This window comes from Schistocerca serialis, chromosome 8 (genome assembly GCF_023864345.2).
Source record: "Schistocerca serialis cubense isolate TAMUIC-IGC-003099 chromosome 8, iqSchSeri2.2, whole genome shotgun sequence".
Lineage (NCBI taxonomy): Eukaryota > Metazoa > Arthropoda > Insecta > Orthoptera > Acrididae > Schistocerca > Schistocerca serialis.
Window position 1 is genome coordinate 240560186 of NC_064645.1, and position 14868 is coordinate 240575053.

Here is a 14868-nt window from a genome sequence, read left to right on the forward strand (position 1 = left end):
AAGCAACGGATCTGAAACAGTATTTCGTGCATTCCGCGGGAAATGGTCTCTGAGATATGAAATGAACTCAAGAATGCACATTCTGTTTACATGCAGTACAGTAAAATGCCTTAACTTTATGAACATTGTAGTATTATAGCATCATAATGTTGATCTTAACTACATTATAACATAACACGTTTAGTTTAAAAGTCCCTGTGAACATATCATTCAAAGGTATCTACAAAATTTCCCAACAAAAAGCTGTCCCTACTACTCTCATGATTTTTCTTTTTGCTCGTGCCACAGGTATAGATTACAAACAAAAACAAAAACAATAAAAACAAAAAAAAGAAAACTAAGTACAAGTTACGAGAATAGAGCAGACAAGTACACGTACAGAAACTGTAACATAGAAAACAATGGGAAACTAATAGTAGATATATACAAAACGCAGTTGATTATTTAACATAGTTTATATATGTAGACTGAACGATGAATGAAAATTTGTACCAAGGTTGGGATTCGAACCCAGGTCTCCTGCTCACTACCCAGATGCTTTAACCACTACGCAACCCTGGCACAGCAAATTTGCAGGACTGCACTAACTACCTTGGCACATCTCTCTCAGTCCAAATTCCCATTCATGCCTCATCCCACTTGGCATTCCTCCTGCACTTCAACATCATTACATAAGTTCTCCAACGGTATTGGAATAGCACTTCAGCGTCTAACGAAAGGTAGGACCCTGCTTGAAGCTCAGGTATAGGTACTTTAATCAAATGAAATTACATCGTTCCAGAGACCTTTCCAATTTCAAACATCTATGATGTATATATGCAGACTGAATCGACAAATGAAAATTTTTACCAAGGTTTCGTCTCCACTGCGGCAATGCAAATCAGGTTTGCCTTAAATTCACGTGATAACGGTCGGGATCATTAGTTACTTTTGAGATTGGACATGGTGAGCTGGTGTTAGTAAAGAATCGCTTTAAGGAGACAAAGACGCCATTATCAACAACTCACTGAGTTCGAGCGAAGTCGTGTAATAGGGCTACGAGAAACTGGATATTCCTCCTGCGATATTGCAGAATGACTTCATCTACATCTACATTTATACTCCGCAAGCCACCCAACGGTGTGTGGCGGAGGGCACTTTACGTGCCACTGTCATTACCTCCCTTTCCTGTTCCAGTCGCGTATAGTTCGCGGGAAGAACGGCTGCCGGAAAGCCTCCGTGTGCGCTCGAATCTCTCTAATTTAACATTCGTGATCTCCACGGGAGGTATAAGTGGGGGGAAGCAATATATTCGATACCTCATCCAGAAACGCACCCTCTCGAAACCTGGACAGCAAGCTACACCGCGATGCAGAGCGCCTCTCTTTCCGAGTCTGCCACTTGAGTTTGCTAAACATCTTCGTAACGCTATCGCGCTTACCAAATAACCCTGTGACGAAACGCGCCGCTCTTCTTTGGATTTTCTCTATCTCCTCTGTCAACCCGACCTGGTACGGATCCCACACTGATGAGCAATACTCAAGTGTAGGTCGAACGAGTGTTTTGTAAGCTACCTCCTTTGTTGATGGACTACATTTTCTAAGGACTCTTCCAATGAATCTCAACCTGGCACCCGCCTTACCAACAATTAATTTTATATGATCATTCCACTTCAAATCATTCCGCTCGCACACACCCAGATATTTTACAGAAGTAACTGCTGCCAGTGTTTGATCCGCTATCATATAATCATACAACAAAGGATCCTTCTTTCTATGTAATTGCAATACATTACATTTGTCTATGTTAAGGGTCAGTTGCCACTCCCTACACCAAGCGCCTATCCGCTGCAGATCTTCCTGCATTTCGCTGCAATTTTCTAATGCTCCAACATCTCTGTATACTACAGCATCATCCGCGAAAAGCCGCATGGGACTTCCGACACTATCTACTAGGTCATTTATATATATATTGTGAAAAGCAATGGTCCCATAACACTCCCCTGTGGCACGCCAGAGGTTACTTTAACACCTGTAGACGTCTCTCTATTGAGAACATCATGCTGTGTTCTGTTTGCTAAAAACTCTTCAATCCAGGCACACAGCTGGTCTGATATTCCGTAGGCTCTTACTTTGTTTATCAGGCGACAGTTCGCAACCGTATCGAACGTCTTCCGAAAGTCAAGGAAAATGGCATCTACCTGGGAGCCTGTATCTAATATTTTCTAGGTGTCGTGAACAAATAAAGCGAGTTGGGTCTCACACGATCGCTGATTCCAGAATCCATGTTGATTCCTACAGAGTAGATTCTAGGTTTCCAGAAACGACATGATACGCGAGCAAAAAACATGTTCTAAAATTCTACAACAGATCGACGTCAGAGATATAGTTCTGCGCATCTGCTCGACGATCCTTCTTGAAGACTGGGACTACCTGTGCTCTTTTCCAATCATTTGGAACCTTCCGTTCCTCTAGAGACTTGCGGTACACGGGCAAGTTCTTTCGCGTACTCTGTATAGAATCGAATTGGTATCCCGTCAGGTCCAGTGGACTTTCCTCTGTTGAGTGATTTCAGTTACTTTTCTATTCCTTGGACACTTATTTCGATCTCAGCCATTTTTTCGTTTGTGCGAGGATTTAGAGAAGGAACTGCAGTGCGGTCTTCCTCTGCGAAACACCTTTGGAAAATGGTGTTTAGTATTTCAGCTTTACGCGTGTCATCCTCTGTTTCAATGCCGTCATCATCCCAGAGTGTCTAGATATGCTGTTTCGAGCCACTTACTGATTTAACTTAAGACCAGAACTTCCTAGGATTTTCTATCAAATCGGTACATAGAATTTTACTTTCGAATTCACTGAACGCTTCACGCGTAGCCCTCCTTACGCTAACTTTGACATCGTTTAGCTTCTGTTTGTCTGAGAGGTTTTGGCTACGTTTAAACTTGCAGTGAAGATGTCTTTGCGTTTGCAGTAGTTTCCTAACTTTGTTGTTGAACCACGGTGGGTTTTTTTCCCGTCCCTCACAGCATTACTCGGCACGTACCTGTCTAAAACGCATTTTACGATTGCCTTGAACATTTTCCATAAACACTCAACATTGTCAGTGTCGGAACAGAAATTTTCGTTTTGATCTGTTACGTAGTCTGAAATCTGCCTTCTATTACTCTTGCTAAACAGATAAACCTTCCTCCCTTTTTTTTATATTCCTATTTACTTCCATATTCAGAGAAGCTGCAACGGCCTTTTGATCACTGATTCCCTGTTCTGCGCTTACAGAGTCGAAAAGTTCGGGTCTGTTTGTTATCAGTAGGTCCAAGATGTTATCTCCACGAGTCGGTTCTCTGTTTAATTGCTCGAGGTAATTTTCGGATAGTGCACTCAGTACAATGTCGCTCGATGCTCTGTCCGTACCACCCGTCCTAAACATCTGAGTGTCCCAGTCTATATCTGGTAAACTGAAATCTCCGTCTAAGACTATAAAATGCTGAGAAAATTTATGTGAAATGTATTCCAGATTTTCTCTCAGTTGTTCTGCCACTAATGCTGCTGAGTCGGGAGGGCGGTAAAAGGAGCCAATTATTAACCTAGCTCGGTTGTTGAGTGTAACCTCCACCAATAATAATTTACAGGAACTATCCACTTCTACTTCACTACAGGATAAACTACTACTAACAGCGACAAACACACCACCACCGGTTACATGCAGTCTATCCTTCCTAAACACCGACTGTGCCTTTGTAAAAATTTGGTGGAAATGTAGTCACTGTACATGATTGCTGGAAGCGATGGTCGCGAGAATGTACGGCCGTAAGAAGACCGGGTTTCGGAAAGCGCTACCGAGAGGAAAGACCGACATTTTCGACGTATAGCTCTGTCGGATCGTACGGCATCTGCAACAGCAATCGGAACAGCAGTTGGCACCATCGTGACACAATGAACTGTTAGAGATCGGTTACTTCAAGGGCAGCTCCGAGCCAGATGCCCTGTAGCGGAAATTCCACTGACCCCAAACCACCACCATTTGCGACTTCAGTGGCATCAAGCGAGAGCTCATTGTGGGGTGGGGAGGAGGTCTGTTGTATTTTCTGATGAAATCTGGTTCTACATGTTGCCAGTGATGGCCGTTTGTTGGTTAAAAGGAGGCCAGTTGAAGGCCTGCAACCAGCCTGTCTGCCACTAGACACACTGGACCTACAGCTGGAGTTACAGGCTGAGTGCGATATCGTCTGACATCAGGAGCACTCTCTTGGTTATCCAACGCGCTCTGACTGGAAATCTGTATGCCAATGTGATTCGACCTGTTGTGCTGCCATTCATCAACTCCACTCCAGGAAGTGTTTTCCGACGGGATAACGCTCACCCACACACCGCTGTTGTAAGCGACATGCTCTACAGACTGTCGACAAGTTGCCTTGGCCTGCTTGATCACCAAATCTATCTCCAACCGAGCACATATCGAACATCATTGGACGACAACTACAGCATCATACACAAGCAGCATTCGAAAAATGTGTGTGAAATCTTATGGCACTTAACTGCTAAGGTCATCAGTCCCTAAGCTTACACACTACTTAACCTAAATTATCCTAAGGACAAACACACGCACCCATGCCCGAGGGAGGACTCGAACCTCCGCCGGGACCAGCCGCACAGTCCATGACTGCATCGCCTGAGACCGCTCGGCTAATCCCGCGATGCACAAACAGCATTAACCGTCCCTGTATTGACCGACCAAGTGCAACAGCCATGAAACTCCACCCCACAAACTGGCATCCAGCACCCGTACAACACAATGCATGCAAATATGTATGCTTGCATGCAACGTTCTGACGTTTACACTGGTTGTTAATGTACCAGCATTTCACATTTGCAATGGCTTATTTCGCGCTTACATTAAACAGTGATCTTGCAATGTTAAGCACTTAAATATGTTACCTAGAAAAAGGTTTTCCCCAAATTTCTGAATCTGCATTAATTATATTTTGATGTGATTTTTTCCGTCAGTGTAACCTAGTTTAACCTGGATGTGGGTGACGTCAGTAGCATTAGGATTTGCTAAGATGAAGTCCTCGAGGCTGTACTGAATGGGGAAATGAAGTGAGGAATACGTGTGTTATTTTGTCTTGACCTCAACAAATTGCACAGGTTTGTCGGTAGTGGATGCCTCATCCTAGAAGATTTCCTTTGGTTCTTACAGTTCCTGTTTGGAGTCTAGCAAGGAATTTACAAGCTTCCGAGCTTTCGTGATGCACAAGAGCTTGCTCTTCTGGCGGTACCATCCAGTGACGGTGTTTTGAAGTTGACATCGTATACATTTCAGGCTGAGTTTGATTTTCATAGTCCTCGGCCGCTTTGAGGAAGCTGTATTGATTTCAGTGTCTGGGTAACTGGTAGAATACTGTCTGTGAGGAGGAGGAGTTGGGGGGGGGGAGGTAGATTTGAAACAGGCAGTGACAAGCCTGCACCTTCCGTTGAGTGTTGTGTAGCATCAGCTCTAGAATGGGCAGAATTGTGCCGGATGGAAGACGCATATTCGCCAACGATCAGTAAACTGCCCTTTTTGATGTTTTTACACTTGTGCTTTTGTTCCCCAATGTACGCCAATGATTTCCGGAAGAAATGTTTCTGCTTCTGAGTTCGATTTTTACTGTTGGCACTGTGCTGCATATATATCTTCTTTTCAGAAGAGTCCGCCTCCGGTAGCTGAGTGGTAAGCGCGACAGAATGTCAATCCTAAGGGCCCAGGTTCGATTCCCGGCTGAGTCGGAGATTTTCTCTGCTCAGGGGCTGGATGTTGTACTGTCATAATCATCATCATTTCATCCCCATCGACGCGCAGTTCGCCGAAGTGGCGTCAAATCGAAAGACTTGCACCCGGGAGAACGCTCTACCCGACGGGAGGGCATAGTCGCGCGACATTTCCTTTTTTTTTTTTTTTTTTTTTTTTTTTTTTTTTTTTTTTTTTTTTTTTTTCAGATAAGACAGCGCTCCACCACCGTTCCTCTCTACAAGTGGAACGCTCTGGGTACTTCGTTGGGTTTTTGCTTGTTAGGTTAGTCGTAAGCTAGTTCTGAGCATAGTATTTAATCATGCTATAACATTCATACCCTTGTATATGTTTCGCTTTCGTGACTAACTTTCAATCCTTGTAGTTGTTTCTGGGGACGCTTTTTTTTTCAGCATTACAGAATTATATTTGTGCTTTGCTGTAACTTTTTAAAAAAGGTAAGATTGGTAATAGCGCCAGCACAATCTGGTCATCTGCAAAATACAAGCTAAATATCTCGCTGCTCTCTACTGTTACTCCCATAACCTAGCATTTTCTATGTCAAGTCTGCAGGATTGCTCCTAGATACTGATTAAATGGGGTCGGCGACAGCGCACATCCCTGTCACACACCTTTATTCACCTCGTATTCTTCTGTCCAACGATTCCCAGTCGTTACTTTCACTGCCTTATTTCCATATAATTTCATATCACCCTTTAGCTACCTTTGATCAAGCTCTACCTCTTTCAACTTTTTCCACACGTTATTGGAGGCTACATTATCGTCTTTGCCTAGATCAATCAATGCAACATGCGTCTCCAGTCAGCCTTTATGCGTTTCTCGCTTATTAATTTCATTGTGAATCCTGCTTGTTTTTCTTACTGCTTATGACGTGTTTCTTTTTCTACCAGATCTTTCAGTAACTTCGAGTAGAGTTTTCCAACGAAAGACTGCCAATCTCCTATAATTATTTGGATCATACATGGCCCTTTCTTACACACCGGTCTTATGTGACAAGTTTTTCATTCCAATGGAACATCATCTCCGTTTAATATCCTTTCAGACAACCTTCTTAGCATTTGCAATAATTTCTGTTGCCCCAACCTCACCAGCTCTGCTCTTGCATTCGTCACCTTACAGCTTCTCACAGCCTGCTAAGGGACCTTTATACCTAAACGCCATAGTTCTTCTTGTTGGACCGAGCGGGGTGGCGCAGTGGTTAGACACTGGACTCGCATTCGGGAGGACGACGGTTCAATCCCGCGTCCGGCCATCCTGATTTAGGTTTTCCGTGATTTCCCTAAATCGCTCCAGGCAAATGCCGGGATGGTTCCTCTGAAAGGGCACGGCCGACTTCCTTCCCCATCCTTCCCTAATCCGATGAGACCGATGACCACGCTGTCTGGTCTCCTTCCCCAAACCAACCAACCATCTTCTTGTTGGATCCTCACCTCAGATTTATGTTTGCCTAGAAAAAATCTTTAAAATATGTTGTCCATTGACCATGATTAATATTATTATTATGTAACTTTTCACTAGTTGACAGACGCATTGACTTGATTGTTCTCCATGACAAGAAATTTTCAAAAGGATTTCAGTAAGGTTGGCCTAAAGATAAACATGAAGAAGTGTTAGTGCGTGGCTGTTTGAACGGAAAAAGTGAATAACTTGGATGTAGAAGGAAAAATTATCGTAGGTGTAGAAAAGACAAAATACCTTGAAGTATTATTTAATAAGTAGGGCACAAGCAATGATTAAATTGGTAGTAGGATTAATAAAGGACGAACTGTAAAAAGGGCAATGAACTCTGTTCTGTGGAACAGAAAGATAAGAAGAACAAGGAAGAAGAGACTGTATAAGACTATTACCCAGAGCGTAAATTTGTTTGGAGTCGAACCCTGGGACGTTAGGAAAAAAAAAATGTTGCCATTGAGATGGATTACGTAAGACGAAGCCCAAACTGTACTAGAATATATAAGAATGACGTGACCTGACAAAGGATGAAAATGGGTAGGGATACCTGTGACGCCATACAACAAAAATAACTGATGTTGTTTGGCAAAATGGTTCAAATGGCTCTGAGCACTATGGGACTTAACTGCTGTGGTCATCAGTCCCCTAGAACTTAGAACTACTTGAACCTAACTAACCTAAGGACATCACACACATCCATGCCCGAGGCAGGATTCGAACCTGCGACCGTAGCGGTCGTGCGGTTCCAGATTGTAGCGCCTTTAACCGCTCGGCCACTCCGGCCGGCAAGTTGTTTGGCATTTTTTCAAGATATCTTAGTGGAATTTTCTAGAGATACCACCAGATATAGCACTTACAACAGTCTTCTACAATCTTCTGTATTGTGAAAATGTTACCATTGTGTTGATGATGCTCTAAAAATTATGATGTAAATCATTATTCAGTGTAAATAAATACAATAAAATAATTTCAATAGACCAAATTCATCATTTTTAAATGAACCATAATTGTGATCATACGTGCTGTAAATGTAATTACATTATCGAGCTTCATTAATTTTAGGGTTTGTGCTTTCCAGTTATGGTTTAATCTCTTTCTAGCCTTAAAACCAGAACACCATCTACTTCTATTTCATTGCTGAAATAGATAACTAATGTGACTTGCACTGCTCTTGAAAATGTCAAATTGTACTGAGTTTCAATCAAACAACAGCTAGCTCTTGTGATTTCTTGCTTTAGCCACTCAGTCTTGTCAAAACTTAATGAAAATTCAGTTTTCTTGAGCAATCAGATAATATTTTAAAAACTTTCACTTTATTGCTTTTCAGTAAAAGAACTGCTACTATTTTTGTCCTATACTTACATCATCTACAAAATAAAATGGTACACAAGTACGGTTTTGTTTTCTTTCCAGAATGCATGCAGGGTATCATTAATTAGAAACAATGGAAACAAAATAGAACAATATGGTACTTAATTTATGATTGCTTGAAACTGCAAGTGCGCTTGCTCTTTGATAGACATGGATGTGACGATAAGGTAAAAACTCTTGACCACTGTTCGCTAGTATTTCAACTTGTTATTTTTAGCCCTCCTACACTCAAGCGGAAGCCATGCCTTACCGACGCTACACCATTTTTGCGAATTTGACTGTGAAAACTCATACTGAAATGCCCATCTTTGACGCACTAGTGTAGAGGGTGACACAAAATCAGTTGAGCAAATAATCCGTTCATTTCGCAGCTTTATTTAGATACGAGGGGCGTTCAGTAATAATGTAACTCTTTTCTGAAAGTATGTCGATTTTATTCAGGATTCCACATCATATTTCACTTTTTCGGCTGCCAAATCCCATTTTTCAACATATCCTCTTTTCAATGCGACAGCCTTAAGTCGCCTTACTGAAAGGGCCAGCATGACTGCAGGGTACCACTCCACTAGACGACGGAACCGGCATCTTGCTGCATCTTCCACGTACTTCTTCCTGCGGAGTGCATCCTTCATTGGGCCAAACAGACGGAAGTCGGAAGGTGCGAGATCTTGGCTGTAATGTGGATGAGAAAGAAGATTCAAATAAAGTTTTTGGAGCTCCCCAGGCTTATGCGAAGCTTCGCATTGTCATGGAGAAGGAGAAGTTTGCATTTTTGTGGTGACGAACAAGCTGAAGTCGTTTTCTCAATTTCCTGAGGGAAGTGGGATACACTTCAAAGTTCACCAAGAGGGAGGACATCAAACAGAGTAACCCCTTAGAGACCCAGAGGATCGTGGCCATGATTTTACCGGCGAAGGGTGCAGCTTTGTACTTTTTCTACGGAGGAGCGTGGTGTGGCTCCGCCATTACGTGTATTGCCGTTTTGTTTCCGGTCCGAAGTCATAAACCGATATTTCATCGTTTGTAACGATGTTCGACCAAAAAAAAAAACTGTCTCGATCAGCCTCGGAACACGCAAGCAATTCCAGACAGACGGTCCTTCGTTGCTCTTTATGGTCTTCTGTTAGGCGGCGAGGAACCCAGCGGCAGCCGGCCGGTGTGGCCGAGCGGTTCTAGACGCTTCAGTCTGGAACCGCGCGACCGCTACGTTCGCAGGTTCGGATCCTGCCTCGGGAATGGATGTGTGTGATGTCCTTAGCTTAGTTAGGTTTAAGTAGTTCTAAGTTCTAGGGGACTGATGACCTCAGATGTTAAGTCCCATAGTGCTCAGAGCCATTTGAACCATTTTGAATCCAGCGGCCACGCGCCTTTGAGTACCACAACTGGTGGACAAGTGTCTCAGCATTGCCAACAGAGACTTCCAGCGAGTTGTCTGTGTGTGATCCGTCGATCGTCTCGAATGAGAGTGTCCGCACGTTCCAGCATTGTAGTTCAAAAAAATGGTTCAAATGGCTCTGAGCACTATGGGACTTAACTGCTGTGGTCATCAGTCCCCTAGAACTTAGAACTACTTAAACCTAACTAACCTAAGGACATCACACACATCCATGCCCGAGACAGGATTCGAACCTGCGACCGTAGCGGTCGTGCGGTTCCAGACTGTAGCGCCTTTAACCACTCGTCCCAGCATTGTAGTGATCACAGCTGTGTGCAGACGGCCGGGAGGTCGGACGGATTTGCGTGACCTTGTTGTGATGACAGGTGCCCAACGACTCAACATGCTTTTGTTCGCTGGCAGGTCACCGCAGACGTTCTGAAAGTGCCTATGAATATATGCGCCGCGTGGGGTAGCCGCGGAGTCTAGGGCGCCTTGTCACGGATCGCGCGACTCCCCCCGTCCGAGGTTCGAGTCCTCCCTCGGGCATGGGTGTGTGTGTGTGTGTGTGTGTGTTGTCCTTAGCATAAGTTAATTTAAGTTAGATTAAGTAGTGTGTAAGCTTAGGTACCGATGACCTCAGCAGTTTGGTCCCATAGGTCTTAAAGAATATATATATCTGCGATGCTTCGTTTTTCCGCCAAATGAAACTCAGTGACAACACTCTGCCTTGGACGCATCTCCGTTACTGACGCCGTTCTGGAGGCTGCGTATAGCGCCGCCACGTGCCGAAACTTCATGAAACCATAGGGGCTGAAGCAGGAATATTTCACGATGTCCCAAAACAAATTCCATGTTTTTTTAACCGGAATTGGCCGAGAAAAAGAAAGGTGTTGCATTACTTACTGATCGTTCCTCTTGTATAAGCCGGCTTCCTAGTTTTTATTCGTGTGATTCCGCGTGTGCCAGATAGGTCCGTTTCGAAATTCTAGATACAGTAACATTTTAATGTCCATTTCGCCTTCTCCAGGTCTTTCTGTGATATGACTTGTTCATATCATGACAGATTGAGTATTAATGCCAAGAAAAATTCGTACTATGTCTTCAATTGGAAACTGATCCCGTGTCTTTTTTTTTTTTTTTTGTTTTTTTTTTTTTTTTTAGAAATTTTAAGAAGCAGTACCCTCGTTTCATTGTGTACGTGTGTGGATAAAACGTATATTTTTGAGAATTTTTGGACGCTTGTGAATGTTTATGCTTCATACAGTTTCCTCGTTAAAAATTATAGTCACCATAAATTTCAGTGCATATGAACATGAATTAAAAGCATATTTTTGAGTATTTTCGAATGGTACGAGGGTCGCGCATAACATATTTCGTAGTAAATTGACGTTTGTGATTTACTGTGTCATAGCATATAATTAATATATCATGTTACACTCAGTATTCTCATGTAAGAGCAGAGTACATTGTCTGTATTTATCGTAAATTAACGTTGCTTTCCAGTTTGTTAGTGACCAAGGAATCTATAAATTTTGTCTTAAGTTTTTCTGTCGTCGTGATAGATATCTCTTCTTGGCCAATAATCGCTTTAGCTCTTAAAGGCAACTTGTACTACTTGTAATATATCAGACCCATTATTTATAAGAGAATCAGAAAGCGTAGTTTAAAGTTATTTTTTCACTGGTCGGTGAAGTATTACACGAGCCACAATGCAGTCCCACTATATGTGTTGTTCTCGGGCACGAGCTGACTTAGTTGATATTCATTAGCAGCTGGAAATCGCCCTTGCTACTGTGAAGTGATTGGAAGCTGCTGCTGTTAGGAGGGTCACTGAGAGTCATGTACCAGCGAGACTAAAGGCACCTCTAGTGCTACCATCTTCTGTAGATGCTGTCTCTTCTGCAGGAAGTACAGGATGTATCATTTCTCGTCCACTTGCCTGTGAGTGGCATTTCAGTGACGGATCTAGGCATTCTGTGCAGAGGAGGCCGGGACAAGGGAGAACTTATGGTGTCACATCCATCCCCTTCAGCAACAAGTTCGCGGCGCTGTCTTCCACCGAAATTAGACCTGAATCAATGATACTCACTTCACCTATTGGGAAATATACTGTGTATCATATTATGCGCTATTACTTTAAGATGTCCAATAGGCTGCTCCGCCAGCCGTTGAGGTAACAGGGTACAACGAGCTGCCTATTTTGGCGTACATTGGGACGAATGATGCCTGTCATCTGGGATTCGAGATGATAGACAGAGCCTTCCAGCGACTGAAGGAGAAGGTTGAGAAGACCAGCCTCACTCATGGAGTTACCATGAAGGTTATAATCTGCAACATCGTCTCCAGAACTGATTGTGGCCCTCTGATTCTGAGACGAAGGCTTGGATCAGAGACTTCAAAGATTATGTGACAAACTACACTGTGACTTCCTAGACTTGCGCCATAGGTTGAGAATTATAGGGGCCCACTAAATGTGTACACTACACTCCAGTGACTTATATCCAAGTAGCTGACCGTGTATGGGGTACACACAGGGTTTTTTAGACTAGGCGACTCTAAATCTATTTCATATAACGATAGCTTTAGGAGATCCGGGTCAGTAAAAATACCAATAAATGCCCCCCCCCCCCCCCCACACACACACCACCGTTGAGACTATTAAAATCCTACTGGCTAACTGCAGAAGTATTTGCAAACAAGTGCCGAAATGGAGGTGGTGCATTTGTCGCAGTAGACAAGAAAATCAGACCTCTGAGACAGATACAGGGTGTATATAAAGTCCGGGAACACTTTCAATTATTTATTGCGTAGGAACTAAACATTGTACAGATAGCATACATATTGTATTTTGAAGACAAAGTCTGAAAGTTATTTTTACAAACATTCAATATGCGAACCGTGAGTGACCTGGCAGACGTTGACAGTGGCAGTCCCTTCCCGCATTCCCTTCCGCAGCTCTGCTACATCACGTGGTAGAGGCAGTACATACAGCAGATCTTTAATGTGTCCTCACAGAAAAAAGTCACATAGGGTGAGATCTGGTGACCGGAAGGGTCAAAACGCTTGTCTTCGTCGTCGTCATTGAGCTTCTGTACTAGCCCAAATTCGAATGGTTTCATAGACAGCTTCTGTCGCAGGACTTTCCACACTGTCATTGGAGCCATTTTGAGTTCACGGGATTCACGATGCACCGGTTTCTTTGGACTCCTTTTGAATGTCTCTCGTACGCGCTCCACATTCACTCACACTCGGACGTCCGCTTCCCTTTTCCGGGCCCAATCAACCCATCATAACGAATTTGTTGTGCCAGTGGTAAATGGCCCTCCTTGTTGGCGGTTTCTTACCGTACTTGGTTCTAAACATCCGTTGAACAGCTGTAGCACATTTGTTTTTGTCGAACTCCAACACACAGAAAGCTCGCTCCGCACCTGAACTCACCATGTTTGCGACTAGCGCTGACTATCTGCAAATTACCAAACTACACTGTGGCGGTATACATAAAAAAAACTTTCAGGGTTTCTCTTCTAAATGACATATGTATGATACCTGTACAATGTTTGCTTCTTGTGCAATAAATAATTGAAAGTGTTCTCGGACTTTATGTACACCCTGTATATCCACTGAGATTCAAATTGCAGCTGTATGCGAGATCTGTTGCTCAAGACTCAACATCAGGAATGTGCATTAACTTAAGACAAAACCTCACTTTGCTAGTATGTAAGTTCTCTAATCACCAGAAGAGGCTTTAATCATCCAACAGTTAACTGGAATGATTACCGTTTTGTTAGCAGAGTGTATAACAAGACGTCTTGGGAAATAGTACTAAATGCCTTCTCTGAAAACTTCCTCGAACAGATAGTTTGGAGCCCCACTCTTGATGGAAATACGGGATTGGATCCAATGGCAATAAATAAGACTGACTCTTTAAGGATGTTCACATTGACACTGTTATCGGTGACGAACAGACAGTTGTAGCACCAATGGTAATCAAAGTACAAAGGGCAAATAAAGCGAATAGGCAAATAGGTAGACTCACATGCTCAGCAAACTATATACGGAGACAGTAGTGTTATTTCTCAATGAGGAACTAGAAATATTTAGCTCTGAACAGAAGCTGCAGAAAAATGATAGCTCAAGTTTAAAAGAATAGTTGGTCGTGAGCTGGATAGGTATGGACTTAGCAAAAAACTTTATGATGGCATGAATTCCCCATGATATACACTCACCGTAAAGAAACATTTACAGAAACACAGACTATTGTGTAAAGGGTGTGAAACAAAGCATAGGGCTATAGATAGTGAAAAGCTGAATGTAATTTATTTGGCTGCCTAGAGGACCACACGTGAAGCCTTCAACAACTATACTAGCTGTCAAAAACTCATTCAGAAAACCGGAAGAAACTTTAGGCACATGTAAAGGCTCTTATTTGCATCTACAATGTTCGATTACAAAGGATAATCCAGGTGCATTGCCCCAACTTATTTTTCTTATCACTGTAAATTGAGTCAGATTGATATTAGTGTCAGTGGCATTGAGATACAGCTGAAATCGTTAAAAGTGAACTAGTTCCAGGGCCTGATGGAATGCCTATCAGATTCTATAAGGAATTTGTAGCTGCGTTAGCCTCGCTTTTAACCATAGCCTACTGTAGATCCCTCGAATAAAAAACCGTGGTCAGTTGATAGAAGAAAGCACAGGAGTTCAAATGTAGTGAGATATCTCGAACAAAATTACTTCCTTCATGCCAACCGGTATGGATACCGAAAACCCAAATTACATTTTTCTTGCATTATCTCGTGACTGCCACGTATCAAGGCCGTCAGGTAGAAGCAGTGTTCACTTCTTGACTTCAGAAAAGCATTTGACTCAGTGCCGCAAACATTGTTATTATAGGACATACG

General features: G+C 42.9%; 1 protein-coding gene across 1 annotated transcript in view; it reads left to right on the forward strand.

Annotated features, from left to right (window-relative positions):
* LOC126416950 (neural-cadherin-like) overlaps positions 1–14868 on the forward strand; it is a 154475-nt gene that overhangs the window by 29829 nt on the left and 109778 nt on the right. The gene's annotated exons all lie outside the window — the stretch shown is intronic.